General features: G+C 50.9%; 2 protein-coding genes across 3 annotated transcripts in view; one reads left to right on the top strand and one right to left on the bottom strand.

Moving 5' to 3' along the window:
• LOC146863455 (dedicator of cytokinesis protein 2-like) overlaps positions 1-16,801 on the bottom strand; it is a 2,657,619-nt gene that overhangs the window by 1,271,512 nt on the left and 1,369,306 nt on the right. The window lies entirely within an intron of this gene.
• Positions 1-16,801, top strand: part of LOC146863456 (uncharacterized) — a 447,230-nt gene that overhangs the window by 357,932 nt on the left and 72,497 nt on the right. The window lies entirely within an intron of this gene.

The following is a 16,801-nucleotide window of genomic DNA, read 5'->3' as shown; positions in this document are numbered from 1 at the left end:
CACCAGAAACAAACTCTGCAGTGACACAGCAAAGACCAACGATATCAAACTAGAAAGAAGAAAAAAAAACAAATTACTCACAAGACAACAAAATACACATCATGCACCAATGCAAAAAGTTTTTGAAACTCAAAAACCAAACATACTGCTATTATTACACCATTTGCAAAAAAAAACAGGCAGAGAAATCAAACACATTTGCATTGTACAAAAAAACAGTCTCTTACCAAACTACACAAACAGCAAAACCACCAGAACCAAAATGTCACCGTGAACAGAAGAAAAGCCTTCACCTAGAACAAAAAAGTAAACAAAAAAAACATTACAATTGGAAATCACAAAACATATAACAATAAACATTATAACATGCCATGTCACTACTCAAATGGTCAATCGGTTTGTGTGCCAGGTCAGGCAGAAAACAGCAGGAAAAAAAAGGCTATTCAGTCCCGGGGCAGGTGACCCAAATACATATAACAAATTGCACCCTGGAAGCGAGGGGTCACTTCTATTTCTAATTGAACTAATTCCCTGGTGTCTAGTGGGCTTTTCTGCCTCCAATGGGAGCAGAAACGGCAAAAAAATAAAACCGATCTGCCCACAGAGGGGGCAGAAAAGTCTTCAAAACATTTAGGGGCCCAAGGAAGCGACCCTTGCCCAAGGGGTCGCTTCCTACAATAATATTTATATCCCTGGTGTCTAGTGGGCTTTTCTGCCCCCCCCCAAAGAGCAGAAACGGACAGAAAGACGACCAATCTGCCCCCAGGGGGGGGCAGAAAAGTATTCTAAAAAATTAGGCCGCAAAGGAAGCGACCCTTGCCCAAGGGGTCGCTTCCTACATAAAGAAAAAGACATCCCTGGTGTCTAGTGGGCTTTTCTGCCCCCCCTGGGGGCAGAAACGGGCAGAAAGACGACCGATCTGCCCCCAGGGGGGGCAGAAAAGTCTCCTAATCACTTTACCACCCTAGGAAGCGACCCTTGCCCAAGGGGTCGCTTCCTACATAACGAAATAGACATCCCTGGTGTCTAGTGGGCTTTTCTGCCCCCCCTAGGGGGAGAAACGGGCAGAAAGAAGACCGATCTGCCCCCAGGGGGGGCAGAAAAGACTTCAAATTATTTGGCCCCCAAAGGAAGCGACCCTTGCCTAAGGGGTCGCTTCCTACATAGCATAACCAATATCCCTGGTGTCTAGTGGGCTTTTCTGCCCCCCCCGGGGGCAGAAACGCGCAGAAAGCGGACCGATCTGCCCCCAGGGGGGGCAGAAAAGACTTCAACAAAATTTGCCCCCAAGGAAGCGACCCTTGCCCAAGGGGTCGCTTCCTACATAGTAGGAACAGCATCCCTGGTGACTAGTGGGCTTTTCTGCCCCCCCCGGGGGCAGAAACGCGCAGAAAGCGGGCCGATCTGCCCCCAGGGGGGGCAGAAAAGACTTTGCAAAATTTTCGTCCCCAAGGAAGCGACCCTTGCCTAAGGGGTCGCTTCCCAAATCCAAATAAACAAATCCCTGGTGTCTAGTGGGGCATCCCTACTCCACGATCGCGACGCTGTGCGCGATCGTGGAGCAGGAATGCCCTGTATTGAGACATCGGGGGAGAGGAAATACTCTTTCCTCTCCCCCGATGCCTCAATACAAAAGAAATCACCCCCGCGGCCCCCACCGGACAACGGAACCTACCTCTTGCTGCCTTGGACGCGCTGGAAGAAATGGATTCCAGCGCGTCCAACGCTTCCTGATGACGCCGGCGCGCGCTGTGCGCGCTGACGTCATCAGAAAGCGTGGGGGGGCTCGGGGGGGGTCGGGGGTGGCAGCGGAAGCTCTTCCGCTGCCACCCCCGTAAAGGGGGGCAAGATCGAGGCAAAAGGGGGGGAGCGCCAGCGCTTCCCCCGGGGGCTGTCCTCATGACGGAACGGTTCCGTCATGAGCACAGCCCAACCGATGCTCATGACGGAACCGTTCCGTCATGAGCATCGAAGGGGTTAATATTCATGAGGTAGGTTGCAATTGACGACCCATTGGAAATTTCTAAAATCACAGGGATGGTGGCCAGCTGGGGTCAGCAGACCACCATGTCTATTGTTGCTTTTAAATAAAGCAATATACGTTTTCTTTCCATTTTTAAAGTGTGGTCCGTGGGACCACTGCCTGCTCTTAAAAATGTGTTTACAACCATTCACAAAGGGGAAGGGATCCCATGGGGGCCCCTTCTCATTTGCAAATGGGTTACCGCCAATTTGGAGATGGGGGTAAAATGTGAACGTTTTGCGAACACATTTCGGTTGCAAAACATACACACATACCCCTGTGAGTCACTGTTAGGAAGGGACCCCTAAACACGCCCCTTCCTAATACCGAATTGCAAACCCTATGGGGTTTTGTACATTCAAAATGGCTTTTTTGCAGTCGTAAACGTCCCAATTCTGCTAACCAGGCCGTTTGCGAGCTCAAAAAAGTTACACACATCTGGCCCTTAGGCCTTATTACGAATGTGTACATCTAGGTCTCACGTATTATCACCCATCACCACCGGGCACACTGACCATAACACGATAACCGCACCTTGGTGGTCACCACGCAGGACATGAAAACACTCCTCGTGTAAGCTTAAATCTACACACGTCCAACCTCACACCCTACATGGTTTAGCTTTCTATTGATTTGGGTAAGTGCTGCAGCCCCCCACAAATGCACAATACAATAAAATGCTGCCACACTGGGGTTACTACTGTCATCACCGTGAGAGCTCAGAGGCTCTGGAGTTCAGACGATACGCAGCTGCAAATGGTGGCCCCGGGCTCGTAGCCATGAGAGGCAGCGGGAAGACACACGCTGTCGTGATGTGCCCAGCTTTTTTTCTCTTTTTTATACTGTTTTGGACTTCATTAGACATGAAAAGCAACATATTCCAATGTAAAATCCCTACAAATGTTTCCAAGGTTGTTTAATCCTCTCCCTTCTTCTCGCTCATAGGTGACCCCAAAGTTTAATAGTGTAATTAAAATACTTGTTCCAATAAATCGGATTTACCCTTAGTTTGTGTTCAATTAAACTTTCATAGGCTCCCAAGGTGACCCTGAAGTGTAATGAGCCAATTTCTGAGACAGAAGTCACAGTAAATTCGAGTCAAATTAAAAATGTGATCCAGGCAGAAAAGACTCAAAGGTTAATGAAGCGCCAAGAGGGAAACGTGGTCACAATATATGTGAGGAGCTTGAAATACGTTGTGACATCTGGAGGGATCGTGAGGTCAAGAGCTCCAGCGATCACGGTAATCCCATATTTATACCCGGGCTCCAGGGCAGGGGGAGGGAGGGGGGGCTGCTTTCCCTGTTTGGATTCTTGTGTTTAGTTTCCACAGTTAGTTTGTGTAATAATGATGTATTGGTGAACCATTCTTCTGCGCACCGTTTTGAGTTAGTTTAAATAATGTTCGTTTTTAATAGCATTTGACTGAAGAGAAGTCACAGTCGCACCCAAGTGCTGATAATTCACTTGGACGTGAGGACGGCCACTCTTCGGATATTTAGCAGGGCGCACACAGCTATGAAGCAGGCTTTGCGAAGGGCGGAGCCTGTGAAGTTTTTTTTAATAGGCAGCAGTCCCTTCATACCTACCTCCAGCATCTCTCCGCCCCTAACCCGTCACCACCTGCATCAACCCCCAAGTCATTACCCAGACCCCTCCATTCAGGCGGGCAACTAGAGCCAAATTTCGGGGGGGGGGGCTGAAAAAGATTTCGGGGGTGGGGGGGCTAAGTCTTCCAGCCATAGGCAGAGTGTGTAGTGTCGCGGTCTAGTTGACGCGCACTACGTCAGGGCAGTAATGCGAGTAGCGGCCATATTGGACGCTACTGCGCATGCGCGAGAGCAAGCGATCGGAGCGTGTTGCCCGGCGCTCTCTCTAGGCGAAGTCTTTATATGTATTAATAAATATATATAACCCTCTACACTGCCTCCAGCAAGTCCTTGGGGATAACAGCAAGCACCTACAGAACGTAGTAACATTACAGTGGCGACGAGGCTCGGAAGGTGAGGACCCTGTGTGACCCAGGAGGAAATTGCCCCCCAACTTGCTTCTGGGAGGAAAACCCACGAGGAGGGACGTCACCCCACGCGGTAAGAAGACCGAGGGGGTCGAGGACAGACGCCTACGCACCGGGAGAGTGCGGCAGTGGCAGACAGACGCCAGAGGGTGGCACGTGGGCAGTGAGTGTGCCGGCCACGAGGTGGAGGAACATTACAGGCGGACCGCAGGAAGGCAGCGGAGACCCTGGCGGAATCGGGAGACGACGGCGCAGGCAGCTCTAACGAGGCCCCGGGAACCCGAAGAAGGGGAGAGAGGACAGACGCGCCAGGTAGCCCGAGGAAACAGGTGGAAGCCAAAATGAGTGCACAGGCATCAGCTTTAACGACGCCGATCCCGTTCCTTCCACGTCCAGGAGAACACCAAATGAAGTGGGAAGACTGGAGGGAGTACTTTAAAAATTACCTGGAAGCGCTGGAAGATGAGAACGAGGAGGCGTTCTCCAGTGCCAGGAGGAAGAGGATACTCTTACACAATCTAGGACCAGAAGGAATACGGGTATTCCAGAACCTCACACCGGTCACCAGACCGGCAGCGGACACGGACGTGTTCAAACACGCCATTGAAGACTTGGACAACCACTATCGTCCTGCAGTGTGCACCTCCATCGACCGCTACAATTTCCAGCAGAGGAAGCAAGAAGCGGGGGAATCGATAGACGACTACGTGGCGGCGCTGCGGAAACTTGCGATAACGTGCAAGTATGGAGCGCTACAGGAAGAATTCATTAAGGACCAAATCGTAATGCATACGACCAGCAAGACGGTGCAAGATAAACTGTGGGCGAGTGGAGATGCGACGCTGAAAGACGTGATCGCCATAGTGAAAAGGGCAGAACTGACCAAGTGCTGTCCAGAGGCCGCAAAGAGAGACCAAGCCCCAAGACTCGCAGTCAATAAGGTGGATGACGCGGACCAGTACGGACGAGGAAAAACAGCGCCTGGGGAGTACAGAGGAACACCCAAAGGGAAAGGAAAACCAGGACAAACATGGAAGCAAGACAAAGGAGAAACGGTGAGGTGCTACAGATGTGGAAGCTCGAGCCATGCAGCGTACGACAAACGGTGCCCCGCCTTCAGAGCCAAGTGTGCGTTCTGCGGCCTGGTCGGCCACTACGAGAAAGTATGTCGAAGGAAAGGGAGACAGCACGCGGTGAAATTCGTGGCGCAAGATGCAGGAGAAGAAGTAGAGGGTCAGGAGGAAGACGACGAAGTCCTGTGTGTGGAGGACCAGGTGCTGGGCATCGATGGGAGGAGATCGCTCAAGCCCCAGTGTGACATGATCATTCGAGGAGTAGGAATCACCATAGTGGCGGATTCGGGGTCTCCTTACACGATCGTCCAAAGATCGGTGTGGAACGAGAGGTTCAAACCCACCTTGGGCACCCATCTAGAACCACCCGACATACGACCAGTCACCTACACAGGGGAACCTATCCCGATGGTAGGGTTCAGGAAGCTACCGTTCCAGTTCAAAGAACGAAGCGCCCACTGCAAACTATGTTGCGGAGAAGGGACCTGCAGTCCTGGGATAGATGGACCAAGGAGAGTTGGGCGTACAGCTGAACCCCGGAGGGGACACCCAAGTGATGGTAACCCTGGACGGAGATGAGTCGACGGCGGAGAAATGGCGGAGTGGACACCCGAAAGTTTTTGGCGGCACAATCGGAAAACTCGAGAAGTTCTCCCACAAGATCGTCCTTAAGGAAAACGTCCGCCCTGTAGCGCACAAAGTGAGGAACATACCGATCGCAGTGAGAGAGGCGGTACAACAGGAACTACACCGGCTGGAGGACGGGGGAATCATCGAACCCATCGACAGCGCGGAGTGGTTGGCGCCTCTGGTAGTGGCCATGAAACCGTCAGGCAAGGTGCGCCTATGTGTGGACCTCAGGGAGTTAAACAAGTGCATCGTGGTAGAAAAATTCCCCTTACCACGCATAGAGGAAATGTTGGCCCGCACGAAAGGCGTGAAATGGTTCTCCACCATCGACCTACAATCGGCGTACCACCAGGTAGTGCTGCATCCCACGAGCAAGAAACTGACGTCATTCATCACGCCGTTTGGATGTTACCAGTTCTGCCGCATGCCCTTCGGTCTAGCTTCGGCAGCAGTGGTGTTCCAGAAGCTGATGGCCCGCCTATTCAAGGGCATAGAGGGAGTGCAATACTTCCAGGGCGACATCCTAGTAATGGGGACAGAGCTGGAAGACCACGACAAGAAGCTGGAAGCGGTATTGAAGATCCTGGAGGAAAACGGCCTGACGGCAGAATGGGAGAAATGTCATTTTGGGATGACATCAGTCACATACCTGGGGCACGAGATAGGAGCGCAGGGGATAACACCGAAGAAAGGGAACGTGAAGGCCATCTGCGATGCACCCCCGCCCACCTCCAAGGAAGAAGTACGGTCATTTTTAGGGATGGCGAAGTACTACAGCAAGTTCATCCACCACTTCGCCACGAAAACGCACCACATGAGGCAACTCACGAGGGACAAGACGGCGTTTGTGTGGACGGAAGAGACGCAGGAAGAGTTCGACACGGTGAAACGGGAGATCAGCCAAGCGATCCCGCTGCATGGGTACGATCCTCAGGGGCGATCCATATTGATGACGGACGCAAGTGACAAAGGGTTAGGAGCGGTGCTCATGCAAGAAAGACCAGAAGGAGGGACAGAGATGATCAGCTTCGCGTCCAGGACATTGACGTCACCAGAACAAAAATTCTGTGTGATCGAAAAAGAGATGCTGGCCGTGGTATGGGCCATGGGGAAGTACCGTCAGTTCCTGTGGGGCACAAGATTTCAAGTGAAGACGGATCACAAACCCCTAGTGAAGGTTTTGACACCGACGGCCATGCCAGTGCCACACCCCGGATTGCGAAGATGACGCTGAAACTCCTGGAGTATCGGTACGACGTGGAGTACATACCGGGCTCGAGAAACAAGATTGCAGATTACCTCAGCAGGGCGTCAGCGATGGAAAGTGCCTCCAACGGCACGGAAGACGAAGACGAGATGGTAGCCCTGACAGACGACCCTGAAAAAGCCATCAGTAGACAGGAGTGGAAAGACGCGTATGCAGACATGGACGACATCAAGATGTACATAGTACGAGGGTGGCCGGAGCGGAGACGACAGAGACCCAAGGTCCGGCAGTTCTACGAGGTCAGAGAAGAGCTGTCAGTGGGGAACGACGGGGTGTTCGTATACAGAGGAAACAGAGTGGTACCACCGGAGAACATAATACCGGATCTGCTCTCCATAATACACGAAGGACACCTGGGAATTGTGAAGACGAAGGCCAGGACCAAACAAACGTACTGGTGGCCAGGAATGGATATGCAAGTAGAGAGGCACGTGAGAGACTGCGTGCAGTGCCAAGGAGCGGACAAGATACTGAAGCCAATGAGGCCGCCTCTAAGGAAGTTCACGAGTCCCAGCAACCCATGGGAAGAGGTGGCAGTGGACATCTTAGGGCCTATACTGGATGATCGGGGGATACCTAAATACCTCTGTGTGTTAGTGGACAAGTACTCAAAGTGGCCAGAGGTACACATCCAAGAGGTCATGGACACAGATGAGATACTGCGCTTCCTCAAGGCAGTGTTCCTCAGGGAAGGCATACCCAGGACCATAATCAGTGACAATGGCCCCCAATTCACCTCGGACAAATGGACCAAATTTGCTGACAGGAACGGCATCCTACTTAGGCACACGTCAATATATCATCCGGCCAGTAACGGACAAGTAGAAAGGTTCAATAGGGTGCTCATGGGCTCCATACAAGCGGCCATCACGAGGGGCAAAGACTGGGAAAAAGAAGTGCAAAGTACGATATGGGCATATCGCATCACCCCCACCGGTACGGGGTACAGCCCTTTCCAGATCCTGCGAGGAAGGCAACCCTTCACCAGAGACAATGTTGCTTGGCAGGAGAAGACCATCACCAGCAAATGGCCTCCAGCGGTGGTACAACACAACCTGGAGAAGGCACAACGCATTTATACGGACCACTACAACCGCAACAGGAAGGTGAAGGAGACAGTATTGGAAAAAGGGGAGTGGGTCAGAGTGAAGCTGGCAGTTCTGAAGCGGAAGGGAGAAAGCAAGTACTCCCCACCCCTAAGAGTAGAAGAAGTGTACGACCGGGCAGCGTTGCTCAGTGACGGAAACGTGTGGTCCCACGATCGCATGGCCAAGTGCAACAAAATCCTACAATGGCCCAGGGAGGACACGGAAGGGGAAACACCAACAGAAGGAGCGACAAGGGACGCAGGGACGTCCAAAGGAGAGTGCGGAGAGAACAGAAGTGAAGAACAGGATGGAGAGAGAGACATACCGGAAGGAGGGCCCATGGAGGAAAGGACCCGGGAAGACGGTGAGAAAGGAGAGAGAGGGGGCCAGGGCACTCCAGAAGGAATGAGAGAAGGCCCGGTCGAAGAAGGAGGCCGAGAAGGACATATCACTCCGGTAAGACACACCCGGGTGGGGCGAGCAGTGGTGAGACCATCCAAGTTTAGAGACTATGAAATGGACTGACCCCCGGGTCGGAGTACACTGTGTTGGATGGTATAAAAAGGGGGAGATATGTAGTGTTGCGGTCTAGTTGACGCGCACTACGTCAGGGCAGTAATGCGAGTAGCGGCCATATTGGACGCTACTGCGCATGCGCGAGTAGCGCGGCGCGAGAGCAAGCGATCGGAGCGTGTTGCCCGGTGCTCTCTCTAGGCGAAGTCTTTATATGTATTAATAAATATATATAACCCTCTACACTGCCTCCAGCAAGTCCTTGGGGATAACAGCAAGCACCTACAGAACGTAGTAACATTACAGGGTGGCTGTAAGAATGGGCGAAAACACAACAAAAGCCTCATTAACGAGTAAATGGTCTTTTAAAGACCTGTGAAGTACTCGGGTCCCGCTGCAATTGGACGGACGCCAGCCCGTGAGGCTGTCTCAGCCGGGCTGACACACATGAGGGGGGGGGGGGCTGAGCTGAAGCCCGGTGAGCCCAATGGGTGTTGCGCGCCTGCCTCCATTCCATGTCAAACTCCCAAGGATGCCTCCACCCGCACTCACCATAACTTCAGCCCACATCCTGATCCTACGAACAAGCCACGTTCAGGTGCAGGGAGACTCGCTCACATCCTGTGGCCGGAAGTCGGACCAGTGTGAGCTGCGGGCAGGTTGAATATTCCCTCCTTGAAGGGGGAACCTTCTCTGAGCGGGAGCTTTCTAAAGTCACCAGACTTCCTCAGCACTGGCTAAACCCTAATATGAACCTCGCTGAAGGACTGTCCATTTTTCCATTCTTTCAAACTATTAAACACGTCACAATTTATCTCTGTCCACAGAATAAAATAACAGTACATCAAAAGGGAAACTCGCCCCCCTTTGCTGCAGGGATGGTAATGTAGGGTAGAGGAGTTGGCCTAACGGCTAGGGCGCTCGGCCTCGGACCTGGGGGAATTGGGTTCGAGTCTCGGTAATGACGCTAAAACATCCTGTGCAAATCACTTAATCTCCCCGTGCCTAACAAAATGGTGCTATGTAAAGCGCTCTGATACCTGATTGGATTCGGGTCAAGTTCGCGCTATATGACACTCTGCAAAAAATAAAAAAAAATGTACTTTGATAACTAGAGATGCGTAAGCACATATCCATTGAAGAATGAAGGTTTGGATGTACGTTCTGGATGTATGACACACAACTTATGGTCACCATTTTAACATGCGTACTCACAAGAGTCGACGAGCTGGTGGTGAGCAGGCAAAATCATCCAAAACCGGCCCTTGCACTCCCTTCTCCCCCCAGGGGTTTGCCAGGGCCGGTTTCGGTTGCCAGTCCGGCCCTGTGAGCAGGTTCTCTTACTGTGTCTGTCCATTGGGTATCGTCATTGAGTCCACTGACGTCCGTTCTTAATCTATAAAGCCAGCGTTGTTCCAGTCACAAGAAAAAATGTACATCTCATGTTGCTCCTATAGGAGTAAATGCTCCACCACGAGGATGACAGAGCACTTTGCTCAACAGTGACACAGCGAAGACATCAGACAGACAGCCATGGATTATTCAGCTTTTATGTCCACCCTAATGGTAGATCCAATATTCTCCTGTGGAGGAACAACGCTGCGTAATTTGTGTCCGAGGTCGCAGGTAGGAGGCTCGGACACTCTCTTTTGGGGACCAAGACATATTTTTCATCATCAGATTTTAAGTCAGAGCAAGAGAGAGAAAGACAATCTACTGCGAGGGAAGGTGGCTGTGTACAGGCACCTGCCCATATTTTAAAAGGTGAGCATGATACGTTGTACTCATGTTACAGTTTTAACAGAGTTTACAATGGGTGAGACTCCATTCAGGCATCTGGCACCAGACCAGAGTTGAGCATGCAGAGCCCCAGGAAGCTGCAGTAGAAGACGATGGGCTCGCGACACACAGGTGGAGCAGCCACGGGCCCAGGTCCTCTGTTAGAACTGGGTAAAGAAACCTTTAACACTCTGAGAAAAAAATAAGAAAACATCTTCAGAGTTCTGATGGTTAACAGAAACGATGCCTATGCCGTGTTCGTCAGTGTCCCTCGCTGTGGGTGAGCGTAAGTGGCCTCCAGTTGCCCTTTACCTCGTGGTGCCGTCAGGCTTCTATCTCAGAGGGTCGCAGAGCCTTTTCCGAGATCTGGTGCAGCTGGTAATAACCAATCCGATCGAATGGGAATGGGAAGGCAATTTGCAGTCTTCTGCAGGGGTTCACAGCGAGGAACAGAGAATACACCCCACTCCCTCTCTGGATTCTATTTCAGGTAGTGAATTATTGAACTAGGATACAGAATGCTGCAGGCAGACTCATTCTGCACCTCCCCAAATGCACCATATCACCCCTCACCTCAGAAACCTCCCCTCGCTCACCATCCAGAAGAGATGCCAGTTCAAGATCCCCCTGCATGGCTACAAAGCTCTGCATCATGAACGAGGGGCCTACATCAACCACCGAATGAACTTCCATCTACCTGCAAGACACCTGCGCTGCTCCTCCGTGGCCCGTGCGCGTCCCCCGCATCCATCGCAGCCGCAGCAGAGGACGCTCCTTCTCCTACATCACGGCCAAGACCTGGAACGACCTTCCCCTCCATCTGCCGGCAGCACCCATCCATAGCCGACTTCAGAAAGAAACTCAAGACCTAGTTGTTTGATGGGGGCGTTGCACCCACAGTGCAAAGATACCCCTGGTGGTCTCAATGTTGTGCTATGCAAATGCTGATTGATTGAATTATTTATTGATTGATTGGGAAGAATGAAGCCTCACTCCAGTTCCCAGTAAAATTCGACAATCACTAATAGTGAGCCATCTGCGTTAATCCTGCAAGACCCCTCCCCAGAAGAGGAGGGAAATCTATCTGATGTGTAGAAGATGATGAAGATGATGATGAAGACATATTTATAGAGCGCACAGAGGCTCCTGGGAGCGTCCCGGCACTAGTTTAGCATCAAGTAGAAAACCACAGAGTGAATAGCCAGGTTTAAAAGCAAGTTCTGAACTTTCCTGCCTTGGATGCAGAGGGAGAGTGTTCCATGCAGAGTGGCCTAGAAAGGAAAAAGATGCCCTGCAGAAGAACCCTCACGCACTCACTTTACAGCTGCACATCAGGTGTCGAAGCCCACCCAGGTGCACAGTGCGTCTCGGGTGGGAACCCTATGATGAGGCCAGCCGCTAGCTAGCGTTAGAGGGGGAGGGTTCTTCTAAAAACCAAATAGGATTCCCTACTCATTTGAGTAAGGGCTCTTGTAGGACTAGGGTAGCAGGCTCTCTTGAAGTGATTGTTTACTCTGGAACTGAATTATTGACATATTCAATAGTTTGGTCTAGATGGACCCCTGGATCTCCCCGCAGCCCCTAAGTGAAGCATTTCACCCTGAAACAAAGCGTTGGCTGAGAAGCGTGCGACGATTTGTAGAGCTTGTGGCTTCTTCTGAACTTAATCTTGATTCAAAGTCACTTTAAACACGCGTTTCAGCCCAAGGCTGGGAAAGCTCGAAGATCGCAAGCAATCACAGACAGGTTCCATCCCTGAAATCCCCGGATTTGCCATTCATAGGAGACAATGAACTTTGAGGCGCGCTTCACTGAAGAGTGCAGTACAGATAAAAACTGGTAAACAAGCCAACAAGCTCGGGGAGGGGAGCACGTCCGAAGGCCCGAAGGCCTTTTCTCCAATAGCTAATCCGCAATATTTGAATAATGAAGATAACGCTGAACCCGCCCTTTCCCCATGTGCTTGAAAAGAACAACCCCATCAATATAGGGAGACCCCTCCCCTCCCCTCTTTGAGTCTTCCCTGGTCACAGAATGATGCAGCCACAAGCCTCAGAAACCGCAGGACAACAGCAAATCAATTTCTAATGTCTGTTGATAACACCTGGGCTGGCCTGTCAGCAGCTTTCCTCTTCACTGCCCATCCTGCTGTCTCCAGTGTTAAGGCTGTTCTCCACTGCCAGAGTGTGGGGCCTCCATCGCCTCAGCAGAGGCACTCCCGTCACTGCCAGTGGACACCCCCTTTCTCCTATTTTAGGCTGTTCAATGTCAGCTGGGAATTTCAGACGCTTCATTAGGTAAGAGAAATGGGGGAGCAGAGAATATATCCATATTTGCTGTCAGTGCCCATTCCAGAGCTCGGTGGCTTTTGACAGCACGGCAGCCATCTTGAAATATCTGCGCTCCGAACAACGCCTCGGCTCCCTGCACCCTCTTCCCTCGAGACCCAATTTATGGCTAATATTCAAATGCCTGCAGAAGCTGCAGATATACCTGGTAACTGGAAGGGGTTTATGGGCCATTTCTCTTCTTATGGGAGGACTCATGCTGTCTAAAAAGCGCCCAGGAGACACAGTTACGAACTTGGGGGCATATTAACAAGGGCTTTATCTCCGCTTTTTTGGCTTAGAGATGCAAAGTGGGTGTCACTGGGCATACCCCAATGGACTGCCTTGTAAAATATCGCTGATGTTCACATCGCGATATTTACAAGGTAGCCCACAGGATTTCAGCAGACGTTAGATTTTGGCAAAAACTGCAGTTTTCGCCAAAATCTAACGTCTGCTAAAATCCTGACTTAGCTATCCCTAGCATAGGGGGTGGATTATGCTGATACGACCACAGAGTCGTATCAGCAACGTTATCGCCGTTTTGCAGGGAACATCGCTGGAAAACCAGCGATGTTCCCTGCAAAATGGCGATTTCCCCGCTATTGCAGGAATTTTTATCGCCTTGGAGATACGCATTGCTAATAACGCGATATCTCCGCGATAAAAACCTGCGATAGCCAGCATAAAAAAAATGAGCGCTAGGCGCGCTTTGCGATAGTTATCGCAAAGCGTTGCTAATATGCCCCAGAGAGTGCTTGTGTCTCTATAGTTTTGTGATATCACCTCGTGCAGTATTCTGTCCTGTGTTTCACAAACGCTTTTCTATGAACCACCCTCTCTTTTTAGCGTTCGACAGACTCTAAGTAAAACAGCACAATGGTGCGAGTGTGGTTGTGTATTCTTTTGTTTGAATGAAATGCGCCTTGAATGCTTGATTCTCCTCTGTAGAGAGAGGGTGGCTCTGTGTGAGTGTGCTGCTTCAATGTACAGTGGGTTGATGGTGTGACCTGACCCCAAAGGCCAGAGCCTGTGACCGAACCCCAAAGTCCAAGCCTGTGACCGAACCCCAAAGGCCAAGCCTGTGACCCAACACCAAAGGCCAGAGCCTGTGAACCGACCTCAAAGGTCAGAGCCTGTGACCCAACTCCAAAGGCCAGAGCCTGTGACCCAACTCCAAAGGCCAGAGCCTGTGACCTAAACCCAAAGGCCAGAGCCAGTGACCCAACCCCAAAGGCCAGAGCCTGTGACCCAACTCCAAAGGCCAGAGCCTGTGACCCAAGCCTAAAGGTCAGAGCCTGTGACCCAAGCCTAAAGGTCAGAACCTGTGAACCAACCTGAATGGCCAGAGCCTGTGAACCGACCCCAAAGGCCAGAGCCTGTGAACCGACCTCAAAGGCCCAAGCCTGTGACCCAACCCCAAAGGCCAGAGACTGTGACCCTACCCCTAAGGCCAGAGCCTGTGAACCGACCTCAAAGGCTAAAGCCTGTGACCCAACCACAAAGCCCAGAGACTGTGACCCTACCCCAAAGGCCAGAGCCTGTGAACCGACCTCAAAGGCCAGAGCCTGTGACCCAATCCCCAAGGCCAGAGCCTTTGACCCAACCCCAAAGCTCATCGCTTGTAATGTCACTCTGAAATAAAGAGGCCATCTCAGGAGAAGGAGAGCAGGCAACGGAGGGCGCAGTGGGTAGAGTGAAGCTCCAGGTGGCAGGGTTAAATGTCCCGCTAGGATTCTGCTGAGAGGGTCTTCTCTTAGTCCAGGGTGGCTGTTGCATTTATGCGTGACCTGGAAACTCGCTCAGCAACATTACCCATACAACAAGCCAAGACTATTGGCTTTGCCAATGGTTGTTAGTTGCATAAGCTAAATAGGCACCAACTGTGGCTTTGTTGTATACAACAGTGAAAGTGCTTCAGTTCTGAAATGATGAGACTGTGAAAGAACTATACCGAGGGCCTCATTTATGAAAAGTGACGCATCGCTGCGTGAGAACAGCGGTGCGTCACTTTTCAGTGCGCCCTCCTTGCGGCATGCTGGATGCGTCATATTCACGGTATGACGCATCATGTCGCAAGGAGTTACAGATACGTCAGTATTTCTGCCGTATCTGTGGGTGCAAAAATGATGCATTGCTGGAGTGTGTCACGAATGTGACACAACTCCATCAATGGGTCATTTCACATGGGCAAATCCCAGTTCAAATCCCAGTTCAAATGTGCTTGCGTCAGTCTTACGCCTGCTGTGGGGCAGGCGTAAGATATTGATGCATTTGCGTCCTAGAAGTAATGAGTGAAATCTCATAGATTTCACTGCGTCACTGTATACATTATACCTGGCGCAAGTATAATGTGGAGCAGGGGTTTACAAAGTGACGCATCTACCTACATGCGTCACTTTCCAAATATGACGCAACATGGCGCATTTTTTACCCTGCTGGTGCGTCACAAAAAGTGACGTACTGGCGGCACAAAGGAGACGCAAGGGCTCATAAATAAGCCCCCGAGTGTCTTTGAAGTTATATCAGGGGCAGTGAAGAGTAGAATTGCTGCAGAGTTAAAAAATAAACATTTCACCCTGAGGGTGAGGGCAAAAATGTAAACCCGATATGGACCCGTCTCAACGCCTGCTTTTTAGGACGGCCAGTGCTGAGCACCGGCAAGACCCGGTCCACTTAAAGCCCTGCACATCTCACAGAGCCTTAATGGCCTTGAACGGAGTGGGGCCCTCTGCGCCGAAGAGGCTTCACGGATCGCACATGGGGGGCCCGGTTCATGTCTGCCTTATTGAATTAATGCCCTCTGCGCCCTGAACAAGGCTGTAACCGCTTCATAACCGACCCAGGGTGCCTCGACGCTGCCTGCGCGGTCCGCTGAAGCGAGGCCCTGGCCTGTCACCCGCTGCTCCGGCCATGACTGTGCGCCATCACAGTCATTAGTGGCAGGCACGTGGGGAGCTTCGGATGCGCCTCGCAGCGCTGCACACGCAGAAGAGACACATTACTGTTTGCGTAATCCCCCGAAGCCAGGAAAGACCACGGCGGACGTTCGAATACAGCTTCTTCAAGTGAGCATGCAGAGGCGAAACTTAGGATGGATGAAAAATGCACACATCAGTGACCTCTGGAACAGCCCACTGTGAATGTGCATCAGCGGACTGGCACGCACGCACCTGTAAAATCACACGTCCATACATTGTAATGCAGTTTTTGTTACAAGAAGAGCACGTCTGGGCAGGGCTGGTCCTAGGATTTCTGGGGCCCCGGACGGAAAGGGAATGTGTGGGGCCCCTCTAATTTGCATTCAGCATGAAATCACAGACAAGGACACCACAGGAAGTGCCATCAATTGACTACTGTTGACCTGCTTTGCAAGAAGCAACTTTCTTGGCGCAGATATCAATGAAACAAAAAAACATACATATTAAAAACTAATAAAATAAGTATATATTTTAAAGTTCTGCTACATATACATATATTATACTAGTGCCGCTGTACAAGTCTTGCCTCTCAGTTGTCATGTTAGCAAATGCTGGCCACTGGCCACTGTGCAGTGATTGTTCCCAGAGACAGTGTTGTGACATCCTACTGGGATGAGCTGCTTCAGCCTCGCCAGCTAAACTCTGTGGACCCGATTCACAGAACTAATTTAAGACAAAATCCTAAACTTACTACTTTTGGTATTCACAGAAGTTATGATTTTGTCTTAAGTTTGTCTTAAGACAAATTTAAGACAGATTTAAGACAGACTTAGGTTAGGATTTTGTCTTAAGTCTGTCTTAAATCTGTCTTATGTCTGTCTTAAGTTTGCCTTAAGTCTGTCTTAAGTCTGTCTTAAGACTGTCTTAAGTTTGTCTTAAGACAAACTTAAGACAAAATCCTAACTTCTGTGAATACCAAAAGTAGTAAGTTTAGGATTTTGTCTTAAGTTAGTTCTGTGAATCGGCCCCTGTGTTTGCACCCCCTATTGATCAGCATGTTTGCCTACATCAGTCCCTTGGCAAGCAAAAAGAGTTGGACATTTGGCACCAGCAGGAGCCGGCTGCTGGGTGCATCTACAATGAAGAGCAACCCCTCCTCCCCT

This window comes from Triturus cristatus, chromosome 2_2 (assembly GCF_964204655.1).
Source record: "Triturus cristatus chromosome 2_2, aTriCri1.1, whole genome shotgun sequence".
NCBI lineage: Eukaryota > Metazoa > Chordata > Amphibia > Caudata > Salamandridae > Triturus > Triturus cristatus.
This window is presented reverse-complemented; position numbering and strand designations above follow the sequence as displayed.